The sequence below is a fragment of the Marmota monax genome, unplaced genomic scaffold, assembly GCF_021218885.2.
Source record: "Marmota monax isolate L192 unplaced genomic scaffold, Marmota_monax_Labrador192_F-V1.1 WCK01_AAM20220418_F8-fsc00007, whole genome shotgun sequence".
Lineage (NCBI taxonomy): Eukaryota > Metazoa > Chordata > Mammalia > Rodentia > Sciuridae > Marmota > Marmota monax.
The window spans coordinates 13,760,992-13,772,815 of record NW_026692781.1 but is presented as its reverse complement, the minus strand read 5'-3'; the positions used below and the strand labels follow the sequence as shown (position 1 = coordinate 13,772,815).

Here is an 11,824-nt window from a genome sequence, read left to right as displayed (position 1 = left end):
AGTCCCGCCTCATCGCTTTAGTGTGTGTGCCTTGCAAGTCTCTCCTTGGTCAACCGTCACCACCATCGGCGCGCGGGAGTGGCGTTGGAGCGTCTAAACCCGGGGGTCCTCGGCCAGACGAGGGAGCCCGGCGGGCTGCTGGTGTGGGCAGGGCGCGCCCGGCGAGCGCTCACCTGGGCGAGGCCGGGCGCGCAGGCGCTCAGCGCCGGGGCCGCGGCCGGGCGTCTGAGCCCCACGCCCGAAAGAGTTGGACAGTTCGGTGGCCGCGCTGCGCCCAGCTGTCACCGGCGCCACCGCCGCCGCTGTCGCGGTAGCCACACCGTCCGGGTCTGCAGCAGATCGCGGGAGAGCGTCTGCGCGAAGCCTCAGTGCAGCCCTGGCGGGACCGCCGCAACCGCCGGAGCGCGAGCAACAGCTTCCCGGCTGGAGGAGCCACTGCCCTACGCGCCCGCGGCCGGCGCGCCGAGGTAAGCTCCGGACGCCCCAGCCCAGCCCGGTGCCCTGGGAGCCGGCGCCGCCTTCCTGTACTTCCCCCGCCCGCCTCCGCCTAGAGAGTGGGCATCTGGGCGCCCCGCCAGGGGAATGGTTGCAAGCCCACCTCCCGATAGAGTTTGCACTTTGTCTCGCAGTCCCACTTGTAGAGGAGGGAGCCCAGGGGGCTGCTCCCCGGGCTGCAGAGGCCAGTCTCGTGGGAGTCCCTGTAATTAAACAGAAGGTTGGGAAGCCGGAGGAGCAGAAGAGCCCCCAGGATAGGCTCCTATTCTCAAGGACGGAAAGGGAGGATGGAGATGGGGAGAGGACAAGCAGAGTGCCCCGCTGTGGTTAGCCGCAGCGCCTCTGCCACTGAGAAGTTTGGGGTTTGACGTCTTTCTTTTCATTAGAGGGAAAGGGGTAGTTTGGGTACCGAGGTGTGGGAGGAGGATAACAGTTGAAGTGTGGGGTCCCAGGAGAGTTGTGCAGCTGAACTAAGGTGAGATGGGGACGAGGAAGGCGCCCAAAGTTTGCACTTGTTGGGAGGCATTAAGGGCAGCCTTGTCTATCAAGTGCTGGTGAAGGTGTCAGCGCAGGGTGGGAGGACTCTGTGGGACTGCGGAAGGGACGAGAAGGGGAGGAGGAGGACCATCTGCTTCACCACTGCTATGTGCGGGGGCCCGTGGGGAGAAGGGAGAGCTGGCAGGAAGATGCTTCTCCGCTGCTTCCTCAAGCTCTGGAAGACCGTTTTTATGGTGAACCTGGATGACAAGTTTTGTGGGTCCTTAAAGGAAAATAAATTGTCAAGTACCCCCCCCCCCCAACACGTTTGCCCAGGAACACAAATAAAGGCAGTTTTGGAATGTTCTTAGAAGTTCCTGGGTTGGGAAATATCCTTCTTCATTCTCTTCATTTTCATACAGAGATGAAATTTGCACTTCACTTTGGCTTTGCTTTTCTGAGGAGCATCATACCAAGGAGAATTCAAACTTTGTCAAGATGTAGCAAAAGATGCCCCAAAGAGAAAGAATATAACATTTGTGTCACGGGGTAGAGCCTCTAGCCTGAAAACTGGCAGCTTCCATGTAATTCACAAAGCTGTGGGAAATGCATTTATCAAATGAAAGGTTTTCATAAATCCAGTAAACCACATCTCGATAAAATTAAATATTTGGGCTTGAAAGAGCTCCCTGAAATGTTTCAGGGTCAGATTTTTATCAGTTTTCAGTCTTTTAATCTTACTTTGATGCCATATGTACATAAAGTATGTGCTGCCTCTTCCCTATAATAATATATAAATGCCTTTAGAATGCAAAATATTACAAGTTTTGCTACTTGAGATGTTCAAGGTTGGGAAACTGTGTATTTGGTCAAAGCATTGGTTTTCAGATTCTATAGTCCCATAAATCAAGTATTTGTGGATTTATAATTCACACTCTCACCCGTTTCAAAAAGTGAAAACCACAAATCAAATAGCTATTCTAGTAGATCTCCTTGACCTCTTTTGATGCATTTGTAGTAAAAGGATTTTGGAAAGGTGAAGTCTCCTAACAGAAAAAATTGCTGTCCTCTCTGGAAATATCCTAGTGACATCAGTGTATTGCAGCAAACTTCCTTATATAGTTCATTTGCATTATATTGTTTTGCATTATATAAGTAGTGATCTTTTTAGGGAAGTTTAATAACCACTAAATATCTTCTATATTAAGAAAAATAATGGTGACACTTTACAAGATTTTAACAATATACAGATTCACAGGGCTAAAAGGAAATGATGAATTAATGCCTCCTTCCTGAACTGAGGCAGAAAGCCAATGGAGGCTTTCCTCTTCAGTTAAACCAAAGAAAGAACTGTGATTAGGTCTTGTCACCCAAACATGGCCGATTACTGAGACCTGTCAACAGTTGGAGAATAACTTTATAAACTGCAACCATTATATGATAATCTATCGAAGTATATCAGGTGTTTTCAGCATTCTTTTTCTCAGGCAGGTGTCCTGGCTCTGCGAGAAAACAAGCAAGCAAGCAAACAAACAAACAAATAAACAAAAACCAATCAGAACAGCTCTGAGAGGTGGCATGTCTCCACAGAGTAATGCTATGTGTAGTTGGGAACCTTGAAAAAACACAAGGATCCTCAGTCTCTGGAATGCTCCTCCCCCTCCCTCCATGCCTTGCCCTTTGAGTTTTTTCTTCTCACCAGTCTCAGAGATGACATTACCTTACTTTGAACAGGAAAAAAATTGTATTAAAAAGCACAAGCAGTTAGCTCTAACTTCTCACAGGAATGACTGCTTCATTTGTGAAATAAAGCGCAAAACAGGCTTTCTACTGTTCCTATGAGATCCTGAATCTTCAAAGATCTGATGAACAGTTTGTGTGTGTCTGCCCCATTTTCCCACTGTCTTTTGGTTACTGCTTCTTCTTCTTCTTCTTTTTTTAATGATAAGCCCCCTCCAATAATGTCATCATTTCTATTTTGCTACTTTCCCCATTGCTGTCTCTGTTCCCTATGGGTCTCACTACGGTCTGTCTCCTTTACTATTTCTTCTTCTTCTTCTCCTTCTTCTTCTTCTTCTTCTTCTTCTTCTTCTTCTTCTTCTTCTTCTTCTTCTTCTTTTTCTTCTTCTTCTTCTTTATTATTATTATTATTATTATTATTATTATTATTTTAATTCTAGGGATTTCTTATGATTTTCTTTGTTTTATAGATTATCTCCTTTTTGCCCTTTTTAAGGGAATTTTTATTCATTGGTGTTCTTTTATTAGTGTGGGATTATTTCTTCCTAAAGTGATACGCTAGCTGTCTTTCCCTCCTAAATTTCACTTTTAACATTTTTAACCACTAAGAGTTAGCTTTATATTATTCTCAGGTGCTTCAAATCTAACATCAGATTTCATAATGTTTTATCTAAACTCCTTTTAATGGCTTTCTCCCAGATGAACAGGGATGACTCTGTCAGTTTTCTCAGTCACCCAGGATCTTCCTAATACCTTTGCTTTCCATCTATAATCCACAAACAAATTCCACCTGCTCCATGTCCTCAATGCCTCTTGATGGCCACTTCACCTTTCTATCCCCATAGTGAGGGACTTTGTTTAGTCTTACCTCTTTTTAGATCTACGATGATGATTTCCTGACTAGTTTCCCATCTCCAGTCTCTTCTGTTTCAAAGTATGTCATAACTGGTTTTGTAGAATTTATTAAAGCAGAAGCAAACTGGCTAATAAACTTTCCCCATTTTCCCACCAAATGATGCATAACCCTCTCCTCTAACAGTTAAGACCTTCTGAACTCCAGCCCCAAAACAACTCCATAATTTTTACTTTGATCTAATTGATTCATTCATTCATTTATACATATCCTCCATGAGTCCTTGCATGCCTGCTGCTTGCCACGCACAGCTGGGGAGGATAATTTTTTAAAACAACCTGTGTATTTGCTCAGTGATATATGGCAAATTTTATTTTTTGATGTTGGAATCCACTGATAAAATGAAGCCCCTCCTCTGCTGCCTCCCCTTCATAGTTCTGAGGCATCTACAGCCTCATGAGCCTCCTTAGAACAGTCTAATGCTTCCTTATGCTGAGAGCAGTTCTCCCTGCTCATATAGCAGGTCTCTGAGCTCTGTCTGTGTTTAGACTGTTCCCTGGGCCTGGAGCAAGCCCTGTCACTTCCCTACAACCACCTCCACCTGTCAGTCAGAGCAATTGCTAAGGTATTTTCCTTTTCCTCATCTCCCTTTAATGCCAGCTTTTTGCTCCACCAAATTCTGCTGGATCTCTTGTTGAAACAAAGGTCAAAGTCTTCCTCATATACATTCATGTGCTTTCTGCATCTTTCTTTAAGGGCAGTGCACTAACCTGGCCTAACCTCAGACCTTCATTTCCTGAAATACCCAGCTCATGGACTGGCCCATCATAGGACTTCAACAAAAAATTTAATTAGTTGGACTGAATTGTAACTAGTTCTCTAGTCCCTTGTGTAAAATCTACTCTCTCTCTCTCTTTTTTTTAACATTTCAATTTGATCTTACAGTAGAATCAGTGCTTCTCAAACTTCAATGTGCATATCAATCATTAGGAAATCTTATTAAAATAGGGATTCTGGTTAAGCCAGGCCTGGGAAGAGACCCAGGGTTGTGCATTTCTAACAAGCTCCTAGGTAATGTTGAAATAGCTGCTTTGAAGCATGCTTTGAGCAACAAGGCAGTTGATGATACTTCCCAGGCTTGGAGGTTACTGGCAGCCCAGTAACCTGGCACTCTTCTTATGGGTAAGACTCTTCAGTGTTACTTTCTATTTTGAAAGTACTTTAGGCCTGGATGTGCCTCCCAAGGCTGACTGGAGGCTTGGTTATTTCCATGCATTTCCCTGTTATATTACTGCTGCTTTATTGCAGTTGCTCATTCTCCCTATTGTATTTTTCTCTGGCCAGTCACATTGCTTTGTTAGACATTCCTTCTCATCTTCCCATTATTGCAGATTATGGCTGTTCTCCTTTCTCCCTCTGCGTTGATGTTTTTCTTGTCTTTGCTCTCTGGCTCTTGACATTTTCTTCAGGTGTCTTGGCGAACTCTCCGCCCCACCTGTTTTTCTACAGCTTCCAATTTTTTTTTTCAGTGAACCCCAAAATAGGGTGTAGGAGACACAAGCTCTCGTCCTGCCTTTCCTGCCAGTGTGAGACGCCGTGAAGCTGTTTCTTTTCTGGGCTCCTCCATCGCTTTTAGATGGAGGGTGTGGGTGAACAGCTTCCTGGGTCTGCTTCAGCACAAGAAGCCATGTGGATGTTCACGTGGGGCAGGAGGAGCAGGCTGGGTGGAGACACGATAGCTCCTGTGATTGTGCTGGGGTTGCTGTTGGCCTCCGTCTGGTGTTCTTGCTGCACGTTCCTCTTCCAGATAAACAACTTGAACTTTCCTTGTTCTAGCACTAATCAGAGAAATATTCATATTTTTTTATTCCTCCGTGTCCTCTAATTCAGTTTTTCTCACCCCTGGATTCATGCTTAAAATCACCTTAGGAGCTTTAAAATATACTGATGATTTTAGCTTATTTCTAAGCCATAGTTTAACTTATCTTTTCTTCTTCTTCTTCTTCTTCTTTTTTTTTTTTTTTTTTTGCTGTGCTGGAGATTGAATCCACAGCCTTGCATATGCTACTAGGCAAGCACTGTGCTGCTAAGCTGCATCCCCAAGTCCACTTGATCAATATTTTGTAAATTTCCCCAAGTGATTTCCATTTCCAGCGTGGGTGGAAAAGTACAGTTTCTGAGGAGGCCATGCTGTGTGGTATCTGAGACACAGCAGTACTGTGAGTCTAGCCTGTTTTTTTTTTTTTTTTTTTGACTTATCAGCTATGAGAGCTCAGGGATGTTATTTAAATTCTTTGGACCTTGGTTTCTTCCTCTGTGAAATGGGTTGACTTCACTGTGGTGAAAAATCCCTGAGATATTGTCTGTGGAGCCAGCAGTGGAGGGCTGTGCCCATTGCAGTTATTCTAGTAAAGGTAGTAGTTGTGTTTTGGGATAATCCCAACTGAAACTCTGAATTGTTTAAGGGTTACCTGCCCTAGCCTGGTTAACATTGTCCTCACCTCCTGATTAGTTTCAAGAATCAATTTGGAAAAAAAAAATTATGAGCACATTTCTCAGAAGTCAATAAAAAAATACAGAAGGCATATATACTAATAAAAAGCAATTGGCCTTTTGTTTTTGATTCATTTGGTGCCACACCAACTCAACAGTCTCATAAACAGCAGAGATGGATTAAAATACTTATAAAACTGATACAAAAAGATGACCAGAATTTCATACCTACTTTATGAAAAATGACTTAGCCCTTTAATAAAGACAGTTCTATCATCAACAAATAAAAAACATTGAAATTCATGGGCCTAAGAAAGCATTTTATTTTGGTAATAAATATGAATGTGTAAAGCATTTACATTTCTGAGTTTATAATGGGAAATGGAATTTAAAAATAATACACACACACACACACACACACACACACACATACTCTATCCTAAGCAGGCTAAAGCTGATCAACTTTTTCTTTTCTTTTTGGCTGAGAGTCTGAATAGCCATTATGCTATTATATTATCATTATATCAGCAAAACAAAGATTTGATAAATGGATATAATCAATATTAACTGAGGTCCCAGATCCATCCTCCCTCCCCCCACCCCAATGCATCTGGAAGTAAATAAAAGGGTTATTCTATAATACCAGTGGGCCTGGCAAAGGTACCCAATCATGATTATCAAGGGTTGTCAGTATGACAACCCCTTTTGATGCTTTGCATGAAAAGAACTACAAATGAGTATTGCTTTCCACCCTTTTCTCTTAGAGAAAAGTGTTCAATTCTGCATTATTTACTTTTAGATCAGGAAGAACATATTTTTAAGTTAAATCTTCACTAACAGCTTCATGTTTATTCTTGACACTGTGATGTGTACTTTTTTAATAACATGATTGAGAAGATAGGATGAAACGTTCAAAAGTACCATTGGGCTACACTAAAGCCAGTTGTGAGAGATAATGAGCTAATTCTTCTAAATCTTTGCTTCAATATACAAGTGTTAAAATTGTGTGAAATTCTACAGACAGTTGTGATTTTTCATGTGTGTTAGCTGAAATGGCCAACCTACTAAGGTTTTTATAGTCCAGAGCCTGAACTCTTGGCCAGCTCATACTGGTTTCCAAATGGTACAGATTCTAATTCTCTTCAGGCTTCCTACCTTGCTATTTCTGTGAAATAATAGATTGAAATATGAAAAAGACTGCCACTCAGTCAAACCCAATCATTAAATTATTTTGCCTTTAGAGTTTAAAGTGACCTTTGTGCAAAATCCTCACTGATAAATTAGAAAAATGAGACCCACAAAATTCAGAATGTTTAAAAATTTGAGCATAGGGAAATTAAACATTACAAGTAATTGTAGAAAACATCTACTGGTATTGACACTATTAAATTTCATAGAGAAAATGTGTGGATCCTATGATGTCTTTAGATTTGATACTTTGGAGGTGGGAAAACTTCTCCTCACAGGCTTAGGGAGAGAGAGATTACCTTATATGCTGTGAAAAATCAGATGCTTAGAGTAAGAATTCAAACATTAAATGCCATTGTTTGCATACAAATAATCATACTTGTGTATAAACCCAGGCATTTTGATTTTGCATACATGAAATATTTTTATTTAAATCAGTTGGTCGTTGCACATGTTCTTATATACCTGGAAATGCTGATGGTAAAACATGCTGCATGTTTTGCACAAATGAAGATACTCTAAACTAAAGGTTGAGTTCATAATCTAGCATTACACTTGGAGCATGCAGGTTCCAGCTCTTCTGTTTATTAGCTGTGTGACCAAGTTATAAGACTTCCTCTCTGTGCCATAGTTTCCTAAGTCTGAGACTATGAAAGACCCTTTGATGGGATTGTTGTCAGATAAAATGAGATAATACATATAAATATACTTATTAATGTTCTTGGCACCTATATTAGTCATAGAGGTAGCCATTATTGTACATCATATGGTTTATTAATACCAAACGCCTCACCAGTACACTGATTTCTTGGCCAGGGAAATTTTGCCACTCTGATCTTTTAGTTTGAAACTTAGTTGGTATTTTTCAGTAACCTATTCTTTGGTTCCTCCTCTACTTTCCTTGTTTACTTCTGAAGAACCATGCAATGAGAGGGGGAGCAGAGATGTAGAATTGTAAACACTGCAGGGACTCTGGAAATTGTGTAACCATGGGAAACACAGGCGGATTTTGACTGGCAAAAAATGGATTCTGGGACTTTTTGGAAGGATCAAGCAGCTGACCACATAGCTTGTGCATGAACGTGCTTGTTGAACTTGCTAACCAGGTGGAAACCTTGAATGTTTGGAAGTTACTCAGATAAGGAAGAGTGATTCAGGTATGGAGACAGCTCTTGGGACCAGAATCTGAGTGACAAGGGCAGATTCAGTCAAACCCAGTCTCTTCTTGGGAACCTGAAATGTAGTTGGATAGTAATTGGGATCCTCCTGAGTTTACAAGCATTTACTTTACCATCTGAATTATATTTTTCAAGTCAGAATTTAGCAAGCAAAATAATTGGCAAGAGAAAGATATAGTTGGTGAACTGCCTGAAGGATTATTGGAGTTTAAGTCCGTATATGCTTCATTATTACACATGTGATTCTTAATGGTCAATCTCACTTGCAAAGGAATGAAATATTCCATACTCAGAATGTGGAAGGAAAAATCTTTGTGTAGCCTGCTTCCTCTGTTCTGTGCTTGTGGCCACCAGATTTGTCCTAAAAGCATCCTTAATATGGTCATTCTTAGATGTTAGCATGTGAAAGAATCCTTGAGGCCTTGCTCAAAATGCGGATTTCCCAAATTTACCCTTGAAGGTTGCATTAGTCAACTTGTTGTCCTGGTGACAAAATACCTGAACTAACCAGCTTAAATGGAGGAAAGACTTATTTCGGCTCATTATTTCAGAGGTCTCAGTCCATGGTTGGCTGGCTTCATAGTTTGGGGGTCTTTGGCAAGGAACATGCAGTGGAGTGAAGCTGCTCACCTCCTGGTGGCAGGAAAGAAAAAGACATAGGAATGGCCTGGCTCCCAATGTCTCCTTCAAGATCACCCCTTCAATGACCTAATTTCTTCCAACTAGATCCCCCTCTTTTACAACCCCCCAGTAGTGCCACAGGCTGGGACAGTGTGGGGCATTTGGGCCTTTGGGGACATTTAGGATACAAACTCTAACAAAAGTCCAGACTCACAGGGTTTGAGGTAGGACCCCAACATACTTGGAGATTAGCCCTGGTTTTCACATAGGGAATAATTATATCAGAATTAATTGTGGTTCTTAGCAAAAGTCCCATAAATTATGTCAAGCTCAGTTCCCCTATACTACATGCCATTCTTTCCTTTAGGTGCTCTGAGAGCCCCCACATGGACCCTGTCATGTGTGAATCCTGGAGAATCAGCCTATACTCTCTGATTAACTACTGCCTGGCCTTCTTCACAGGCCAGACTACTGACTGGCCTTCTTCAATGGCAGCATTGACCACTGGTCTACCTGTCTCAGTGTCTATGTGAACTCACTTGTGATATAGGTAGTCTGGGGCCCAAGCCTAACTCTGCAAAATCTAAAAGGAGGTTGCACAAGATGATGTCTTGCAGCCAGAAGTTTTTCCTGTCTCCCCAGATAATACTTATGCCCAGAAGGAGTTCACTGATCAGTGCTTATTGGAATTTTGTCTTTGCCTTCATGACTATACACCTTCAGACAGCGACAGTGGTTTTGGTAACTGCATTGACACAGTGACCATATGGCTGGGGCTGAGACCATCATGACCATTGAATGTGTGCAGCGTCTCTTCCTTCTCATAGATCTAGGGTTTTGCTATCATTCTTGATAATTCAGAAACATGATTGCAACATCCAATAGCTGTACCCTGGGTACAGCTATTTGTCCTGTACTTGTGGTTTTATGGTGGGAAATAGCAGGCTTCCTTCTCTCCCATCCTCTTCTGGTATTTGTCTTATGCAGCTGCAGAACAGAGCCTGAGATAACTGTGACAGATGTATAGATGTGATGGTGTGCATTCAGATGGCTGCTCTCGTGGCAGAGACCCCTGTAGCCCTTTGGGATCCTTAAAATCTTTATTTCCTCACTGAGCTTGGCTTACATAAGTGAGGTTTAAATTTGTCGAGATTTTCACAGGTTCTCAGATCTGTGTCTTCCTCCTGGATTCACTGGAAAAGAGTATAATGTGCTCTTGGTTGGCGTGGGTAAAGGCTAGTCTGATCTTTAGAAATATTTGGATGTTGCAATCATGTTTCTGAAATTATCAAGAATGATAGCAAAAAAATGTGTTTACTCAGGATATGTACCAATTCTTCTGTGTATTTGGGGTGTGTATTTAGATCCATTTTAAATACAGATTCTAAAATTTTTAATGTTGCTACCTAAAGGAGTGAACAAACGTTGACATTAAGAATTATTAAGCTTTGTGTCATAAAGAGCTCTAACTGATCATTAGTATTTTTTTAATATTTATTTTGTAGTTGTAGTTGGAAACAATACCTTTATTTTTTTTTATTTGTTTTTATGTGGTGCTGAGGATGGAACTCAGGGCCTTGCACGTGCTAGTTGAGCACTCTACTGCTGAGCCACAACCCTAGTCTGTGATCATTGATTATTTTACAAACCAACAATAGTGTTTTGCAACTAACACTTGGTTACCTATGAAACCTCATGGAGTGCATTGAGGGGCAGGTAGCATAGAGGTTGACAGTGTACCATCACCTCATTGTAGGGTCATGTTATGATTAACATAACATGACCCCGCCTCAGACCACACAGATGTCACCCTCCTTCCTCAACTGTAAGAGAGGCTCAGTGGTAATGGAAGGGAGCAGGGATTGGCCAAAGTGGGTATTTGGCAAAAAAGATATGCTGATTCAGGAAATTATATACCTACTAAATTAAATGTGTGTGGGGATGAGGCAGACAGGAGATAGGAGGATTGGGCTATACTGATCTCAAGAGGGAAGTTACTGATGATAAGACAAATTTATTTCCTAACATTAAGGAAAAAAAATGTTAAGGGCAACCTCTGAAACTGCTCCATGGGGTTGATTATGCTGGTACTTTGAGGCGACCGTGAAAAGAATGGATTTTTAATAGTCTGTAGAGCCTGTTACTAGTTAGGAAAGTCATACTTCAAGGACCTCTGCAACTAGCCCATTTGTCTCTCTTGGGCCTGATGACCATGACAAAGTGTGCAACAGGGTCAGGATTTTAGCACTGGTGGAAGCCACCTAAGCAGCCCAGCATGTCAAAAGACACAAATCAGAATCTTAGTGAATCTCCCTCAGCCCATGGCTGCTGCTTCCTGACCTCCATTAGCCAGAGGACAAGGTATCTTACCATCTGTGACAGACAAGAAGGCTTTGAAACAACATGCCTATTCTCTGCAACGTTGAAGGGGTGACATGCGGACAAGGAAGTAGATTGAATTTCTGAAGTTCCAGCAGGCAGGACCAGATTCTGTGGGTAGGATAGAGAGTGGCAGATTTTAACTCAATATGAGAAAGAACTTTCTAATGATTTAAACTGTCTAATAGGAGTATGGCTGCTGTAGAGTTTCCTGCTAGCTGTAGTCAGAAATCTGCAATGGCTGATGAGCCACCAATGCAACACTGAAGGAATTCCTGCATTGAGAGGAACCTCGGTGGGACTGGTCACTACAATCTGTCCCCTTGACATTATTGACAACATAATTTGAAGAATGACTATAGGCAGGAGAGGAGTGTATATAAGAAAAAAGTTAGGGAAA

At 42.0% G+C, this 11,824-nt stretch overlaps 1 protein-coding gene across 3 annotated transcripts in view; it reads left to right on the top strand.

Moving 5' to 3' along the window:
• Positions 1-221: 221 nt before the first annotated feature.
• Positions 222-11,824, top strand: part of Znf385b (zinc finger protein 385B) — a 373,746-nt gene continuing 362,143 nt past the window's right edge. The window contains exon 1 of one of the 3 annotated variants that reach the window (XM_046447602.2): positions 222-467. The gene's annotated coding sequence lies outside the window, so the exon portion shown is untranslated. The remainder of the gene's footprint in view (positions 468-11,824) is intronic. The other 2 variants (XM_046447601.2, XM_046447603.2) reach the window with 2 other exon arrangements.